Here is a 17,427-nt window from a genome sequence, read left to right as displayed (position 1 = left end):
CAAGTAACTGAATCACCAAAAAATTTACTCGGTGAATTTATTTGGCGCATGGGAAGTTGGAGCACCAAAGGTTGGCACCTCTTCATCCCATGTGATGTCCCCTAGTCCTCTATTTATAGGAGATGCCCCACATAGCTTCTAGTAGTGATTTTTGGCTGAAACCAAGAAGAGGGGTGTGGTAAATATAGAAAAAAATTTGGAAAAATTTTGAGAAAAAAAAGAGAGAATTTTGAATGGTAAAAATTGCTACAAGGGTTGTGATATTTTCAGCAAGTATTGCTTGAGTGCCCTAGGATTTGATTTTTACATATGTTGGAGCCAAAAATTAAATCTTAGGTTGTATGACATCTGAAGAGTGTCTTCTTGATGTCATTCTGATGGTGAGATCGAAAGCAACTTGGCTTTGGTGCGATCGTGATGTAAGTTCGAAGCCAGCAGTGTTCTTGAGAAGACAAGGCTACAGCAGCGCACCAATTGGGAAGGACTTTGGCCGACTTTTGTGTGGATTACCGTTGGAAGACTTCTACCTCGGGATCTTGTGGAAAACACCAATGTGCTACTTTTTATATTGGTTAAAATATAATTTTTTATCTATTTGCATGCTTGAATTTGCTTTAATCATGATCGGCAAAGTGATTCTAGGATTTTGGGTTTGACTCGATAGTTTTATTTGATAAAATTATTGATTTGCTTGTTTTAAATTTTTTGAAAATTACTTTTCACTGTATGGCCGGAACTCAACATGGTAGACTAAGTTTATCCAAAAATTCTTTTTAAAGGGAGTCCCAGTAAAAGACTTAAGATAAATTTATTGATCCAAACCTTCAAGGGCAATCGTGACAGCAAGGTCTATGGCCTAGATCCAGTCATATTAGGGCCCGCTTGGGAGACAATGCCTTTCTTCTTAGAGAAATAAAGGCTATAAATTATTAAAACAGAGTGCTCTATTTCTTCTGATTTCCAAATTGCATCCAACACTTAGCTTCCCGTGCTACACCCCTCACCACCACCCCTCTTTCGCGCTGTTTCTTCTCACACGCCTTTGTCCCACCAACTCTTACAGCTCCTTTTTCTCATCCACCAAACACTGATGTTTTCCATCCCCTGTTTCTCTCTTCTTTGGTCCGCCCCTCTTTCTTGCCGAATCCCACCATTAGTACTTGCTATGCCACTGCCATCCAATAGACCCTCACCCTTCTCCCTCATTTGAATCTCTCTTGATCTCTCTTTTTAGAGCACGTGGTAGGGCCCTGACCTCTCTTCCTTGCCTCTCCTTCCATCATTTCTCTCTTCCTCCTCTCTCTCTCTCTCTCTCTCTCTCTCTCTCTCGCTTCTCCCTAAGAAGAAAGAGGAGGCAACCTTGCTCCCATATCTCCATCTTGCTTTTTTCTCACTCACTCTTTTTCTCTCTATAATTTCTCTCTTCTCCCTTCTTGCGTGGATGTATGTTAGGAGATCATAGATGCTCTCACCCAATCTCTCTCACCCTCTCTATTTGTCTCTCTCCTCTCTTTAAGCCAAACCATACAAAGCCTGCTATAAAATTCCTAAGATCATAAATATACATTTAGAACACCAAATTTAATTAAATTAAACCATACCTATATTAACCATAGCCATGTAACTGATACAATTTGCAAAAACAAATGATATTCATGTAAGCATTTTCTCAAACACGATAATCAGATCTTCGTCTCATTCTCCTGACTCAATGATAACTCTTAATGGGATAGCCAAGACAATTAGGATTTCCGACAATAGAAATGGAGAGGGGATCAAGCCTTTATATAATTAATCCAACGAGCCTTGTCATTATGGCCTGCTATTGGACAACATAGGCCTATACTAAGCCATCTATCCACATTTTATCAATAAAGTGTGCAGAAGCCCACAATACATGGATCATGCATATCTCAACCTGGGCTCGAACATGCGTGTATCATTAAACTGTACATTGTTAGCCCATTTTATTAAAACCAAAATAGCAACAACTAATGGAAGCCCAATTCTGTTGAAAATTTTCAACATTCTCCTACTTGACATTAAAATTGACTATAAAATTTTAAAAATAAAATTTTGTGGAAAAGACTCTCAGGTTCAACAACAGGACTCAAATATGGCCACAAATTTTCAGAATAATATAGCTCTTGAGACAACACCTTAAGCATTAACTAATCTAACAAAATCACTAACATCAAACCGTGGCAATCATTATAGCCCTTAATGACATAAGACCAATCCATGATTATAAATATTAGTAACTTGATTGACATGGATCAAGATGTGGTATTGTAGCAAATAATAGCTTCTCACAGATGATCCCATAATTATGCTACTACATTGTCAGCCTCCAGCATGATTTCTCTTTACACAAATGCTTCCACAGTAAGCTACACACAGCCACAAGCTTCAACAATAATCTATGTATGTCTCCAAACTCAACACCTCAGAACCTCACAACAGTGTCATTAATGAGACATACCACAATTACAAAATGGACACACTTAAGACAAACACCAGGTCTCAAGATTTATTGCATCTCATAAAATAAATGTAATCATATGGTGACAACATAAGATCAATAAAAAAAGGAGTAACAATCATTAAAAGCAATATGAAGCAATCCATTAAATAAGCGTACCAAAGCACGGTAGAACTTGTTCAACCATGACAAGCCTTGGTCAACAAAAGCATACAAATCACAAAGTGCCCTCTCCGATATATCAAGGAAAATCAGGACATGTTCAGCTATGATAAGACTCATTACAAATCCATGGAACAGTTCATCCCGGTGTTTGTTGGCCTTGTGATAGCAGAGCATCCAAAGAGAGCCCCCTCAAACAAAAGCAGGCGGCAAAGACAAAGACAAACCAAAAAATGAAAACAGGTCAGAAGGGATGAGCACTGCAAGCAACAACAAGAACAAGCGGGTTAAGTAACAGCAGCTATATAATGTATGTTTATGTAAGCCTTCATAATGTCTTACTAATATTTGTGGACCAATCTCTATGACTTTTGACCCTGCCAATTATCTCTCTCGCTTCAATCATTTTTTTTACAACATCTCCTGTATGCATTCGTTCTTTGGGTAATTTGTTGGAACAATGTAGCCCAACGTTGATTACTGAAATTAAGCACTCTAGTATCTTGTATGGTTTAGACCTTTGTTGTAGGTCATGGACAATCCCATTCTCTTCCTTTCGCATCAATTGCGGATCTATGATCATAATTTGAGTAGGAAAGGCCGTCTCAACAAATTGATGAAGATCTAGGCTTTCATTAAAGATTTCATCAGTGGGTCTCTTTCCCGTAAACATCTCCAAGAGAAGTATTCCATAGCTGTACACATCTCCTCGAGTTGATATTTTGTTACGCCCCGAACCCAACACCCGGATCGGATACGTGATGGCTGCACACTCCTTAGAGCAAGCCCTAAAGAATATACAAGGCCAAATTAAATCATTACAACCTTATCAACCATAATATTTAATTTCAATAATAATTCATAAAACTTGCATAATTACAATTAACATTCCTTCAATCCTCTGATCAGGTATCAACGGTACTTTATCTATGCATCCGCTCACTCACAAATCCATACCATAGCCAACCATGAACATCTTGTAACTCTGAGAAGAAAAGAAAGATGAAGGGTGTGAGCTTTACAATCCAGTAAGAATTTTCATATCACATCAATATAATAATATAATATGAAAATAAAGATAAGCAATAACACATAAAAGTCGATGTTCACTGTCCAGAATACTACAAATATTTATAGATTATCTGTTTTATCAAAAGAGATGCATTATCATATGTTAATAAGTGAAACAATTTTATTCAACGATTGTTTCATGTCTTATCTTTCTATTTTTTTCTATTATCACATCATCTTTAATCCTTTTCTTTTCGGCTTTGGCTTTGGACTACTAGGATCATGCGATGATCTTTTATTTGGATCGATTTCTGTGATCTTCCTCGGATCGAAATATTTATGATCTTTATCGGATCAAAGTGGCAATGATCTTTCTTGGATCAAATCATTCATGATCTTTCTCGGATCAGATTCTTCCACACATAAGCCTGTGGGGGCTGTCCCAGGCATAAGCTCCTAGCAGGCTATCTATATGACAAGGCCAGTCCAAACCATATTTCTCTTTCTTTTTATTTTCATAAAATTATAATATTTGACTTCATTAATCAATTCAAATTTTGCAGTGTAATAAATATGTCATACCCATATAATCATGCTATCAATCGCTAATACGTATGTATTGATATAACATACTCATGCTCAAAATCACATAAATAAATAACAGTATCTCGGATATAACAAATTCATCGATATCAAATCCAACGATGCAAAATCAATGAGATAAAACTAATGGTAAAATAACATATATAATGATGATCATGTACAGGGATTCTTACCTTTATCGATGACTGATCCAAGCACAAAAATCAATATTCTTCTTTGATTTATGAATTTTTTTAACAAAATATTCCACTCGATATCATATGCAGACAATTATCTCTTCATAATCCTAATCAAATATAAAAAATCATATATGAAAAAAATTATCGATAATCGATCTTAATAACACAAATCGAGGACCTCTTTTAGAATTAACCAAAATTAGGATTTGTCTAAGTATCTGGATCCTCCACTGATCCATAAGACTTTTAGAGAGAGAAAATCCATGAAGAGAGAGAAAATTTTAGAGAGAGAAAGTAGAGAGAGAAAGTGGAGAGAGAAAATAGAGAGAGAAAATTTTTGTATCCTTCAGACGAGGCAATCATGATCGAGATCATCAAAGATCATATCAAGGCGACTTAATATGGATTAACCATGATTGATATTATCAATTTCGAATAAAGATCGGATCGGGATCTAATCTAATGCACGAATTTCAGAGCAATCTCAGATCATCTTATTTTCATCTGAAGTTTATCCTAAGATCTGTGATGAAATCAAAGAGAGAAAGATACTAGAGAGATAAAATCCATAAAGAGAGAGAAAAAGGTCTAGAGAGAGAATCTAGAGAGAGAAATTGGAGAGAGAAGGTAGAGAGAGGAGAGAGGAAAGAGGAAGAAAGGAGAGAGAGGAGATTTTCTCTTTCTTTTTTTTTTCTTTCTCTTTTTTTCTTTTTTTTTTTCTCTTTTTCTTTTCTTTTCTTTTTCTTTTTTTTTTCTTTTCCTTCTTCTTTTTCTTTTTTTTCTTTTCCTTCTTCCCACGGCCCTCTCTTGGGCCGAAATAGGGGATCTCAAATCCCCTCCTTTGCTCAACCGACCAAGGGCCGCAGCCGGCATGGCGGTGGCCGACGACAAGGGCCGACGATCCCACAGCTTGGAGGGACCAAACTGGTGGTCGGCGGTGACCACCGGCGTCGGAAAATCGAAGAAAAACGGGCAAAATAGAGGTTTCTTCCGCAACAAAATCCGACGACTCCGGTCGTCGGCGAGCGTGCACACCGGCACGGGAAGGAAAGGGGAGAAGAGAGGAAGGAGGAGGAGGCTCACCTTCGACGCCGGTGAGGCTTTCCGGTGAGAAATTGGACGGGCACAAGTCAGATCTCCGCGGTGGTTTTCCGACGATTGCCGCTGACTGGGCTTAGGATCTTCGGTGAGAGGGAGAGAGGAGGGTTCTCCTCCTTAAATAGAGCCGGAGGGGGCTCTTTCCGACTCCGATTAAGAGCCGGTGAACGGAGGAAGAAGACTCCCTTCGGGAGTCTTCTCCTCTGTTTCTTTCCTCTTTTTTTTTTTTTATGGGCTTTGGGCTTGGTCCAGGGCTCAAAATGGGCCAGGTGTTACATTCTCCCCCCCTTCAAATAATTTCATCCTCGAAATTAAGTTATGTCGTTCGAGATATATTCTAAAAATATATATATACATACATCATGTCTTTTATTTCTCATGATCTTGTTATAAAAAAAATTATTTAAAATCTCAAACTCATCCCCTCTTATTGATTTCTCAACTTTTTGAAGAACTGTAACATTTTGGACTTGTATTAATATATCACCGTTATTTATCTAATATATTTCACTCGAAATTCATAATTATCTCAGACTACCCTTAATAGAAAAATAAATAAAGGTCAAATATCGGGCACTCTTCACAATCATCGATTTCTTTCTTCTCTTGACCTTCCAACAAATTTTATATATAGACTCTCATCTTAAAAAAATCTCAATCTTCTATATCAGTCCAAGTAACAATATTAAATTTTAAAAAATATAAAATTTATGTCAGGACATTCTAAGTTTGAACTAATATCAGAACTATCAAGCTGTTAATAAACTTGAGATATCTAGAATTTCTTGATATTATCTACAATGAAGCAACCTACTGACAAAAATTATCCGGCTATGATCAGATTAGATCAAAATTTATAGCATCCTTTTATTATCAATAAAATCCTTCCTTATTTGCAACTAATGTATTCCATCATAATATCTTTTTTTTAAAAAAAAATAATATTTCTAATCAGTTTAATCCACCACACTTTTGTTGCGCACTTTGATCTTAATTTATCAAATTATATAAGTCTATCAAAGATAAAATATCCTTGTATGTTAGATCAATCAAAGGTAGATTCAACTTTCAAATTTTATATAAAATTTAGAGCAAAACTTTAAGCTTCTTTGTCTTTATTGCTCCTTAGACATAGCACATCAAAATTAAATCTTGATCCACTTCCTATGTTTGAAATTATTGCATAAGCTTCATCACTCCTCAAGAATCCAGCATGTCTAGAGTCAATTTAAGTTAATATTTGGTTTACCTTATAATCATTTAGATAATTCCCAAATCAATCTTCTTTTTTTTTAAAAAAATTAATTCCAACTTGACAACTAGAAGAACTCAAACCAACATCCTTATAAGTAGAATCAACTTGATTATTTCTTGTAGAGCTCTCTTCATCACAACCCTTAATATTAATCGATAAATCCATACAAAATCTTGTCCCTTGTATAAGTCATTCAAAATTTAATACTAGCAAGATGTCTTAGTTCAATTAAAAAAAAATCCAAACTTTGACTTGAATAATTAATACACTTCACCATCTTCAACAATCATAAGAAAAAATTAAAAAAAATCTAATCCAAAGATAGTAATATAAATTATTAAAGATTTCATCATAACTTATATATCATACTCTGATAAAATAAATTTTCTTCTTTAATTCAACAACAATATCAAAATACTTTTGATCCACTTAGAAAAATAAACTTTTGACTTAAAATTTAATGCAACTTGAAAGATCAAAGAATCATATTCAGAATATGATATTTTGAGTAACCAAAGATTTCACCAAGATGTGTATCTCATATTCTCATAATAAAATTCAAGTATATTTTTCATCTAAGATTGAGTTTCATATATGATCCTCTTATAGGTTCAATGCTCAAAAATATTTCTCTCTCATATGATGAAATTTCTTCTTAGACCATATCCTAACTTCCTTCTGATAAATTTAAAATTTGTAATGCTCAGATAATTAACATCAAAATCAGAAAAGTTATCATGATTTCTTTTCATATAAGTTTAGCATTCCAAAATCATCGAGTATACTCAACATAACATATCAATACCTCCCACTTTCTTCCAGGGTCAACTCTTCTTATATTCAGGCCACTCTACTAATTGAAATCTAAGATATAATTCGTCAATTCTATTATAGATATCATATGTCACTTATGCATAAATTTCATCTTAATATTTATTGATTCAAAATCTAAATATTGAATCTTCTCTTTTATATCTATCATGTTCCTCATGATCATAACCTAAGTTCAGATATCACTAAAATTACAATTCTGAATAATTATAACCTTAATCTCAAATACCACTTAAATCATATTTTTTAGTGATCATAACCTAAACTCTAATATCTTTCTATCATACCTTTAATGATCATAATCTTAAACTCTGATATTATCAATCATACTCTATTGATTATAATCCCAAAATTTTGATATCACTTATGTGACAATCCCTAGTGACCTTAAATCTGAGCTCTAGTACTGTTCTATCATATTCTCTGATATCACTCTGTCACATCCTATTGATTATGCATAAAGTTTTGATATCACTTTATAATCCCTAGTAACTTAAACCTAAGCTCTAATATCATTTTATCAAATCCTAATCACTTATATTATAATCCCCAATGATCATAACCTAAACTCTGTTATTACTCTGTAATATTTAAATCACTTATATTATTATTTTTAATGATCATAACCTGAGCTCTGATACTACTTTGTCACATCCTATTGATCTTACATAAAGTTTTTAATATCTCTTCATAATCTTTGGTGATCTTAAACCTAAGCTCTGATACCATTTTATCACATCCTAATCACTTGTATTATAGTTTCCAAATGATCATAACCTAGGCTCTGATACCATTTTGTCATATCCTATCACGTATATCATAATCCCTAATGATCATAACCTAAGCTCTGATACTATTTTGTCATGTCCTAATCACTTGTATTATAGTTCCCAAATGATCATAACCTAGGCTCTGATACCATTTTGTCATATCCTATCACGTATATCATAATCTCCAATGATCATAACCTAAGCTCTGATACCATTTTATCATATCCTATCACGTATATCATAATCCCCAATGATCATAACCTAAGCTCTGATACTATTCTGTCATATCCTATCACGTATATCATAATCCCCAATGATCATAACCTAAGCTCTGATACCATTTTGTCACGCCCCGAACCCAACATCCGGGTCAGATACGTGATGGTCGCACACTCTTTAGAGCAAGCTCTAAAGAATATGCAAGGCCAAATTAAATCATTACAATCTTATCAACCATAATATTTAATTTCAATAATAATTCATAAAACTTGCATAATTACAATTAACATTCCTTCAATCCTCTAATCAGGTATCAACGGTACTCTATCTATGCATCCGCTCACTCGCAAATTTATACCATAGCCAACCATGGACATCTTGTAACTCTGAGAAGAAAAAAAAGATGAAGAGTGTGAGCTTTATAGCCCAGTAAGAATTTTTATATCACATCAATATAATAATATAATCTGAAAATAAAGATAAGCAATAACACATAAAAGCCGATGTTCACTGTCCAGAATACTACAAATATTTATAGATTATCTATTTTATCAAAAGAGATGCATTATCAAATGTTAATAAGTGAAACAATTTTATTCAACGATTGTTTCATGTCTTATCTTTCTATTTTCTTCTATTATCACATCATCTTTAATCCTTTTCTTTTTGGCTTTGGCTTTGGACTACCAGGATCATGCGATGATCTTTTATTCGGATCGATTTCTGTGATCTTCCTCGGATCGAAATATTCATGATCTTTCTCGGATCAAAGTAGCAATGATCTTACTCGGATCAAATCATTCATGATCTTTCTCGGATCAGATTCTTCCACACATAAGCCTGTGGGGGCTGTCCCAGGCATAAGCTCCTATCAGGCTATTCCACATGACAAGATCAGTTCAAACCATATTTCTCTTTATTTTTATTTTCATAAAATTATAATATTTGACTTCATTAATCAATTCAAATTTTGCAGTGTAATAAATATGTCATACCCATATAATCATGCCATCAATCGCTGATACATATGTATTGATATAACATACTCATGCTCAAAATCACATAAATAAATAACAGTGTCTTGGATATAACAAATTCATCGATATCAAATCCAACGATGCAAAATCAATGAGATAAAACTAACGGTAAAATAACATATATAATGATGATCATGTACAGGGATTCTTACCTTTACCAATGACTGATCCAAGCACAGAAATCAATATTTTTCTTTGATTTATGAATTTCTTTAATAAAATATTTCACTCAATATCATATGCAGACAATCATCTCTTCATAACCCTAATCAAATATAAAAAATCATATATGGAGAAAATTACCGATAATCGATCCTAATAACACAAATCAAGGACCTCTCTTAAAATTAACCAAAATTAGGATTTGTATAAGTATCTGGATCCTTCACTAATCTATAAGACTTCTAGAGAGAGAAAATCCATGAAGAGAGAGAAAATTTTAGAGAGAAAAAGTAGAGAGAGAAAGTGGAGAGAGAAAATAGAGAGAGAAAATTTTTATATCCTTCAGACGAGGCAATCATGATCGAGATCATCAAAGATCATATCAGGGTGACTCAATATGGATTAACCATGATTGATGTTATCAATTTCGAATAAAAATCGGATCGGGATCTAATCTACTGTACGAATTTCGGAGCAATCTCAGATCTTCTTATTTTCATCTCAAGTTTATCCTAAGATCCGTGATGAAATCAAAGAGAGAAAGACACTAGAGAGATAAAATCCATTAAGAGAGAGAAAAAGGTCTAGAGAGAGAATCTAGAGAGAGAAATTGGAGAGAGAAGGTAGAGAGAGGAAAGAGGAAGAAAGGAGAGAGAGGAGATTTTCTCTTTCTTTTTTTTTTCTTTCTCTTTTTTTCTTTTTTTTTCTCTTTTTCTTTTCTTTTCTTTTTCTTTTTCTTTTTTTTTTTTATTTTCCTTCTTTTTCTTTTTTTTCTTTTCCTTCTTCTTCCCACGGCCCTCTCTTGGGCCGAAACAGGGGATCTCAAATCCCCTCCTTTCCTCGGCCGACCAAGGGCCGCAGCCGGCATAGCAGTGGCCGGCGACAAGGGCCGACGATCCCACAGCTCGGAGGGACCAAACCGGTGGTCGGCGGTGACCACCGACGTCGGAAGATCGAAGAAAAATGGACAAAATAGAGATTTCTTCCGCAACAAAATCCGGCAACTCCGGTCACCGGCGAGCATGCACACCAGCACGGGAAGAAAAGGGGAGAAGAGAGGAAGGAGAAGGAGACTCACCTTCGACGCCGGTGAGGCTTTTCGACGAGAAATTGGACGGCACAAGTCGGGTCTCCGCGGTGGTTTTCCGACGATTGCCGCTGACTGGGCTTAGAATCTTCAGTGCGAGGGAGAGAGGAGGGTTCTCCTCCTTAAATAGAGCCGGAGGGAGATCTTTCCGACTCCGATTAGGAGCCGGTGAATGGAGGAAGAAGACTCCCTTGGGGAGTCTTCTCCTCTGTTTCTTTTCTTCTTTTTTTTTTTTATAGGTTTTGGGCTTTTGGGCTTGGTCCAGGGCTCAAAATGGGCCGGGTGTTACATATTTCGCTTCCCAAACCGTACTCTAAGATTCATTTTCAAACAAGGTTATGTGTATGTACAAACACTGTCAAAAACATAATTAACCATTGTAGGGATGGCAAAATTAATCCGACCCGATGGGTATACACCCTACCCGAACCCGGTCAAACTCGAAAAATAAGATTTGACTGGATTTGGGTAAAATCCGAAAATTATAGTATGGGTATGGGTAGTGCTATTTTCTACCCAAACCCGATCCGAACCTATGGGTATGGGTAATACACGAACCCATATCCGAATATATATATATACACACATATCCGAATATATATATACATATACATATATATATATATATATATATATATATATATATATATATATATATATATATATATATATATATATATATATATATACATATACATATACATATACATATACATATATATACATACATACATATACATATATACACACACACATATACACACACACATATATATGATCTCTCTCTCTCTCTATATATATATATAATTATATATATGTATGTATGTATATGTATGCATGCATATATGTATGCATGTATGTATGTGTGTGTGTGTTAGAAGTGTGTATGTGCGTATGTATGTATGTATATATATATAATTGGTAATTCTATTTTTGATTGATAAAATGCATAAAATTATTTTACTTTTTTTTTGGGTATAGAATGGACGGGTATGGGTTGGGTATGGGGCGAGTATGGATTGGGTATGGGGAAATGGGTTACCCACGGGTATCCCCGAACCCGTTGGGTATGGGGATGGGTATCTCTTTTCTTACCCGATTGGGTATCGGATAGGGTTTGGGTATAGGGTATTAAGTTCGGGTTTGGGGATGGGTAGTATACTACCCGACCCAAACCCTACCCATTGCCATCCCTAAACCATTGAAGATAATGTTTTGCTCGGAAAACAAAACAAAGAAATGGATCATACCTCCGTGCCACCCAAAGATTATATTAGAAAGCATACATTCAAATCATAAGGTGGAAATATGTTGTAATATAATCAATGAGCCGGATTATTTAACGCACGAGTGGATGTTCGAAAATGATCAAACTCAAACTCAAGAACCGGGAGTCCACACAATAGAAGCTAAATATCAACGGGACAATCATGAGTTAAATTGGATATGCACATTGATTTTCAATTACGTACAATTTGCAAATGGAGAATGATGTAATAGATTCGAGTATGAATAATGTTCAAATTATGGTAATGCTGCTTATATTTCTTTGTGCCTATCAGCTTTCTGCCTGTCTTTAGTTGCTCACTATTAGTAGAAAAATAGAAAATTTGTATGTGGAGTCTCACCTAAAGCAATATATCCAACTGATCCTTTAATTGCCGCCAAGCTGGCAGATATGGAGAATGAGTTAGTAGATTCAGAGAGAAACTTTGCCAGCCCAAAGTCACTCACATGGGCAGTCATGTCATCGTCCAGAAGAATGTTGCTCGGCTTGAGATCACAATGAACGATTGGCACTGGGCTGTGATGATGAAGGTAATCCAGTGCAGAAGCCACATCAATGGCTATGCTCACTCTCTGTTCTAAATTCGAATTCCTCATCTTGAATCGCTCATTCACTTTTGGATGCAACCATTGATCCAAGCTTCAATTCTCCATAAATTCAAGAACCAATGCTTTGAAATCATTACCTCTAAAATCAACTCCAGAGCATGCAGTTATGATTTTGACCAGGTTCCGATGACGGATGCTCCTCAAGGCCTCACATTCAGCTATGAAACTCCTTGAAGCCCCCTGCTGCCGAAGGTTCAGTATCTTTATGGCAACCATCTTTTCGTCATCCCACTCCATGACCCCTTTATATACAGAACCAAAACTCCCAACACCAATCAGATTTGCTGAAGAAAACCCATCAGTTGCTTTGACCAATTCGGCATAGGAGACTCTAATAAGTTCTGTGCCCATGGTAGCCATGGATGGATGTCTCTTTCTTGATTTTTGGGTCCAGTAAATTAAAATGAAGAAGAGAATCAGAGTCAAACCTAGAACTCCACTGGCAACTGTGATGATCACTGCTGAGATAGCAGCTCTGTGTTTTGTCCCATGTGGTTGGGCAGAGGAACAGGGTGGTAGGTGCAGTTCAGGGATGCCACCGCAGATCTTTCGATTTCCAATAAGTGAAAATGCACTCATATTTGCAAAGACCCCGTCAAGCGGAACCTCCCCTTCAAACCTGTTGAAAGAGAGATCCAGAAATTGGAGCGAGTGACATAGTTGGAGATATCCTGGTATACGCCTGTAATCCCCCCGATGTCCAAGACAATGAGCTGAGGAAGTGATCCCAACTCATGTGGCACTTGTCCGTTGAGAAGGTTCTTATGTAGGTTTCCAAGACTGGATGGAATTTGTCCTTTCAGAGAATTCAGGCTTAGATTGAGATATCGCAGCCGATGCACAAGGCCAAGCTCTTGTGGAATGTATCCGTTGAGTTTGTTTTCTTGGAGACTGAGTCTTCGGAGGAATGTGAGGTTGGCTATGGATGGTGATATGGTGCCAGCTAGGCCAAGAGAGGGTAAGTCCAGAGCAACGACCCTCTGAGGGTGCCGACTGCCACATGTGACACCTTTCCACTGGCAGAAATGAAGCGACTTGTTGTCCCAGGAGGACAGAGCCCCAGATGGATCATCATATAGATTAGTTGAATGAAATGAGGGCCAAGTGGTCACTCCCGCTTCTGCTGTTATTCCTCACCGAGGAGGTTGCACTGCTGGTGATTGGAGGAAATTGGGGAGATGGGAGCAAAATATGACATAAGAGTATGAGAGCGGCGTGCATGAGAGAGGACCACCAAGGTGTCCTCTTGGAGTTCCAGAGACAACCCATGTACGCTAGGAAGTTGAGAGGAAAACAATGAACAAGATAACTTGGGGGAAGCTTAATTTGGATAACCTTCTAAGAGCTAGCATGCAGACTTTATAATATGATTTCTTGGCCAGCTGATGTCTGGAGGAGTCTCTATTTAGTCAGGCTTAGCGTGGTTGGTGGGTCTCTAAAAAAGAAACTGAGGAAAGATGAATGAAATTACCTGCCAGCTGGCATTCTAGCGAATCGAATTTCTGCCGCACATCCATGCACAATAATTGAGCATAAATTATGGAAGAACTAAAGAAAGAAGCAGTAGTCTTGCCGCCTCATGTACGTTTTCGGTGCACGGTCTTGTCCTATAATTGCATCGCATGCATCCTTTCAAACTAGAAGTTTTTAATGTCTCAAATACTTGGACGCAAGAAACATTTCAAGATAACTTTCTCACATTTTATACCACCAAATCACGATGCATTTATAATTACATATTTGTTTCTAACATGTAACACCCCGGCCCAAATTGGGCCCAGAATCAGCCCACAACTTCAAAAAAAAAAAAAAAAAAAAAAAAAAAGAGAAAGCAGGGGAATCGGGAAGAAGACTCCCGATAGGAGTCTTCTTCTCTGATTAAACCCCGGCAATCGGGAGTCCTAGGACCCCCAGGAGTCCTAGGGCTCTCTATAAAAAGACCCTCCTCTTCCTTAGAAGCCGATCATCGGTCCTTTTTCCCTCTCTTTCTCCCTGATTTTTCGATCGGAGCCGCGGATAATTATTTTGTTCTCGCCGTGATTGCTCACCGACGAGGTCACCGGAGGCCGAAGTAAGTTATTCCTCCACTTCCTCTCTTCTTTCCCCTTCTTCTCGTGCCTTTGTACGCGACTGCTGGCGATGGATGTCGTCGATTTTTGGTCGGAGAAGAGACCCCTGTTTTGGTCTCTTCTTCCCCTAGATTTTCCGACGCCGGCGATCACAACCGACCACCGGCCTTGCCTCTTCGAACCCAGAAGAGTGGCCCCCCTCTGCCGCCAGCCTCCGTCGTGACGGCTGTGGCCTGAACGGCCGAGCAAAGGAGGGAAACCCACCGGTCCCCTGTTTTGGCCCAAAGGAACCCACGGGAAAGAAGAAAAGAAGAAGAAGAAGAAGGAAAAGAAAAAGAAAAGGAAAAGAAGAAGAAGGAAAAGAAAAGAAAAACAAAAAGAAAAGAAAAAGAGAAAGAGAAAAAGAAAAAAAAATAATGAGAGTTCTCTCTCTTTCCTCTCTCCTCTCTCTACCTTCTCTCTACATTTTCTTTCTCTAGATTATCTCTCTATTTTCTCTCTCTAGATCTTTCTCTCTTTTTATGGATTTTATCTCTCTAGAATCTTTCTACTCTCTCTCTCTGATTGTATCACAGACCATAGGATAAATTTAAAATAAAAATATAATGATCTGAGATTGCTCCGAAATTCGTGCGATAAATCTGATCCCAGTCCGATCCTATTCGAAATTTGTAACACTTGATCCATATTGAGTCACCCTGATATGATCTCTAATGATCTCGATCATGATTGCCTCATCGAAAAGATACGAAAATTCTCTCTCCACTTTCTCTCTCTACATTCTCTCTCTAGAATTTTCTCTCTCTTCATGAATTTTCTCTCTCTAAAAGTCTTATGGATCAGTGGAGGATCCAGATACTTAGATAAATCTTAAATTTGGTTAATCTTGAGAGAGATCCTAGATTTGTGTTATTAGGATCGATTATCAGATAATTTTCTCCATATATGTGATTTTTATATTGATCAGGGTCATGAAGAGATGATTGTCTGCATATGAAATTGAGTGGAATATTTTGGTTAGAGAAATTCATAAATCAAAGAAGAAAATTGATTTCTGTGCTTGGATCAGTCATCGATAAAGGTAAGAATCTCTGTACATGATCACCATTATAAATATGCTATTTTACTGTTGGTCTTGCATTATTGGTTTTGCATCGTCGGATTTGAGATCGATGAATTTATTATATCTGAGATACTGTTATTTGATTTTGAGCATGAGTATGTTATGTCAATATATATGTATCAGAAATTGATGGCATGATTATATGGATATGACATATCTGAATTGATCATAATGCAAGACAGAATTGATTTGATGAAATCAACACATAATGATTAAATAAAAAGAAAGAGATATATGGTATGGACTAGTCTTGTCATGTGGAACAGCCGGCCAGGAGCTTATGCTTGGGACAGCCCGCCAGGAGCTTATGCGTGGGACAGCCCTCACTGGCTTACAGGTGGATCAGCCGGCCAGGAGCTCATGCCTGGGATAGCCCGCCAGGAGCTTATGCCTGGGACAGCCTCTCACGGACTTTCGTACGTGGGACAGCCGGCCAGGAGCTCATCCTGGGACAGTCTTGAAAGACTTTTTAAGTGAATTCAATCCGGTGATGACTGAGGTATAGACTTGGATAGTCCAGAGCCAAAAAGAAAATGTTAAAAATCATGTGATTATGAAAAGAGAAATGAAAGATAAGGCATGAAATAATTGTTGAATAAAAGTGTTTCACCTGTTAACGTATGATGATGCATCTATTTTAACAAGACAAAAAATTTATGGATGTTTGCATTATTCTGGACATTGAACATGAGATTTTATATTTTATTGTTTATCTTTATTTTTAGATTATATTATATATCAGTGTGATATGGAAATTCTTACTGGACTGTAGAGCTCACACCTCTTCATCTTTCTTTTTCTTCTCAGAGTTATAAGATGTCCATGGTTGGCTATGGTATGGATTTGTGAGTGAGCGGATGCATAGATAGAGTACCGTTGATATATGATCAGAGAATTGAAGAAATTTAAATTGTAATTATGTAAGGTTTTATGAATTATTACTGAAATTAATTGTTATGGATGTTAAGGTTGTAATGATTTATTTTGGCCTTGCATATTGTTTAGGGCTTGCTCTAAGGAGTGTGCGGCCATCACGTATCCGATCCGGATGTTGGGTTCGGGGCGTGACAGAATGGTATCAGAGCTTAGGTTTAAGATCATCAGAAATTATAAAGAGATATTAAAACTTTATACAAGAACAGTAGGATGTGACAGAGTGGTATTTGAGCTTAGAGCTTAGGTTACGTTTATTTGGAGACAATAATACAAGTGATTAGGATATGACAGAACAGTACTAGAGCCCAAGTTTAAGATCATTAGGGATTATCATATAAGTGATATCAAAACTTTGAGATTATAATCAATAGAGTATAATAGATAATATCAGAATTTAAGGTTATAATCATTAAGGATATAATAGAATGATATTATAATTTAGGTTATGATCATTAGAGAATATGATTTAAGTGGTATTTAAGCTTAAGATTATAATTATTTAAAATT

The 17,427-nt window shown here is 36.5% G+C and overlaps 1 pseudogene; it reads right to left on the bottom strand.

The window, feature by feature from the left end:
* Window positions 1–1,606: 1,606 nt before the first annotated feature.
* On the bottom strand, window positions 1,607–14,076 carry LOC140852825 (probable LRR receptor-like serine/threonine-protein kinase At3g47570; annotated as a pseudogene).
* Window positions 14,077–17,427: the final 3,351 nt, after the last annotated feature.

The sequence above is a fragment of the Elaeis guineensis genome, chromosome 12, assembly GCF_000442705.2.
Source record: "Elaeis guineensis isolate ETL-2024a chromosome 12, EG11, whole genome shotgun sequence".
Lineage (NCBI taxonomy): Eukaryota > Viridiplantae > Streptophyta > Magnoliopsida > Arecales > Arecaceae > Elaeis > Elaeis guineensis.
Note: the sequence above shows the minus strand (reverse complement) of the source record. Positions and strands in the feature narration are given on the sequence as shown.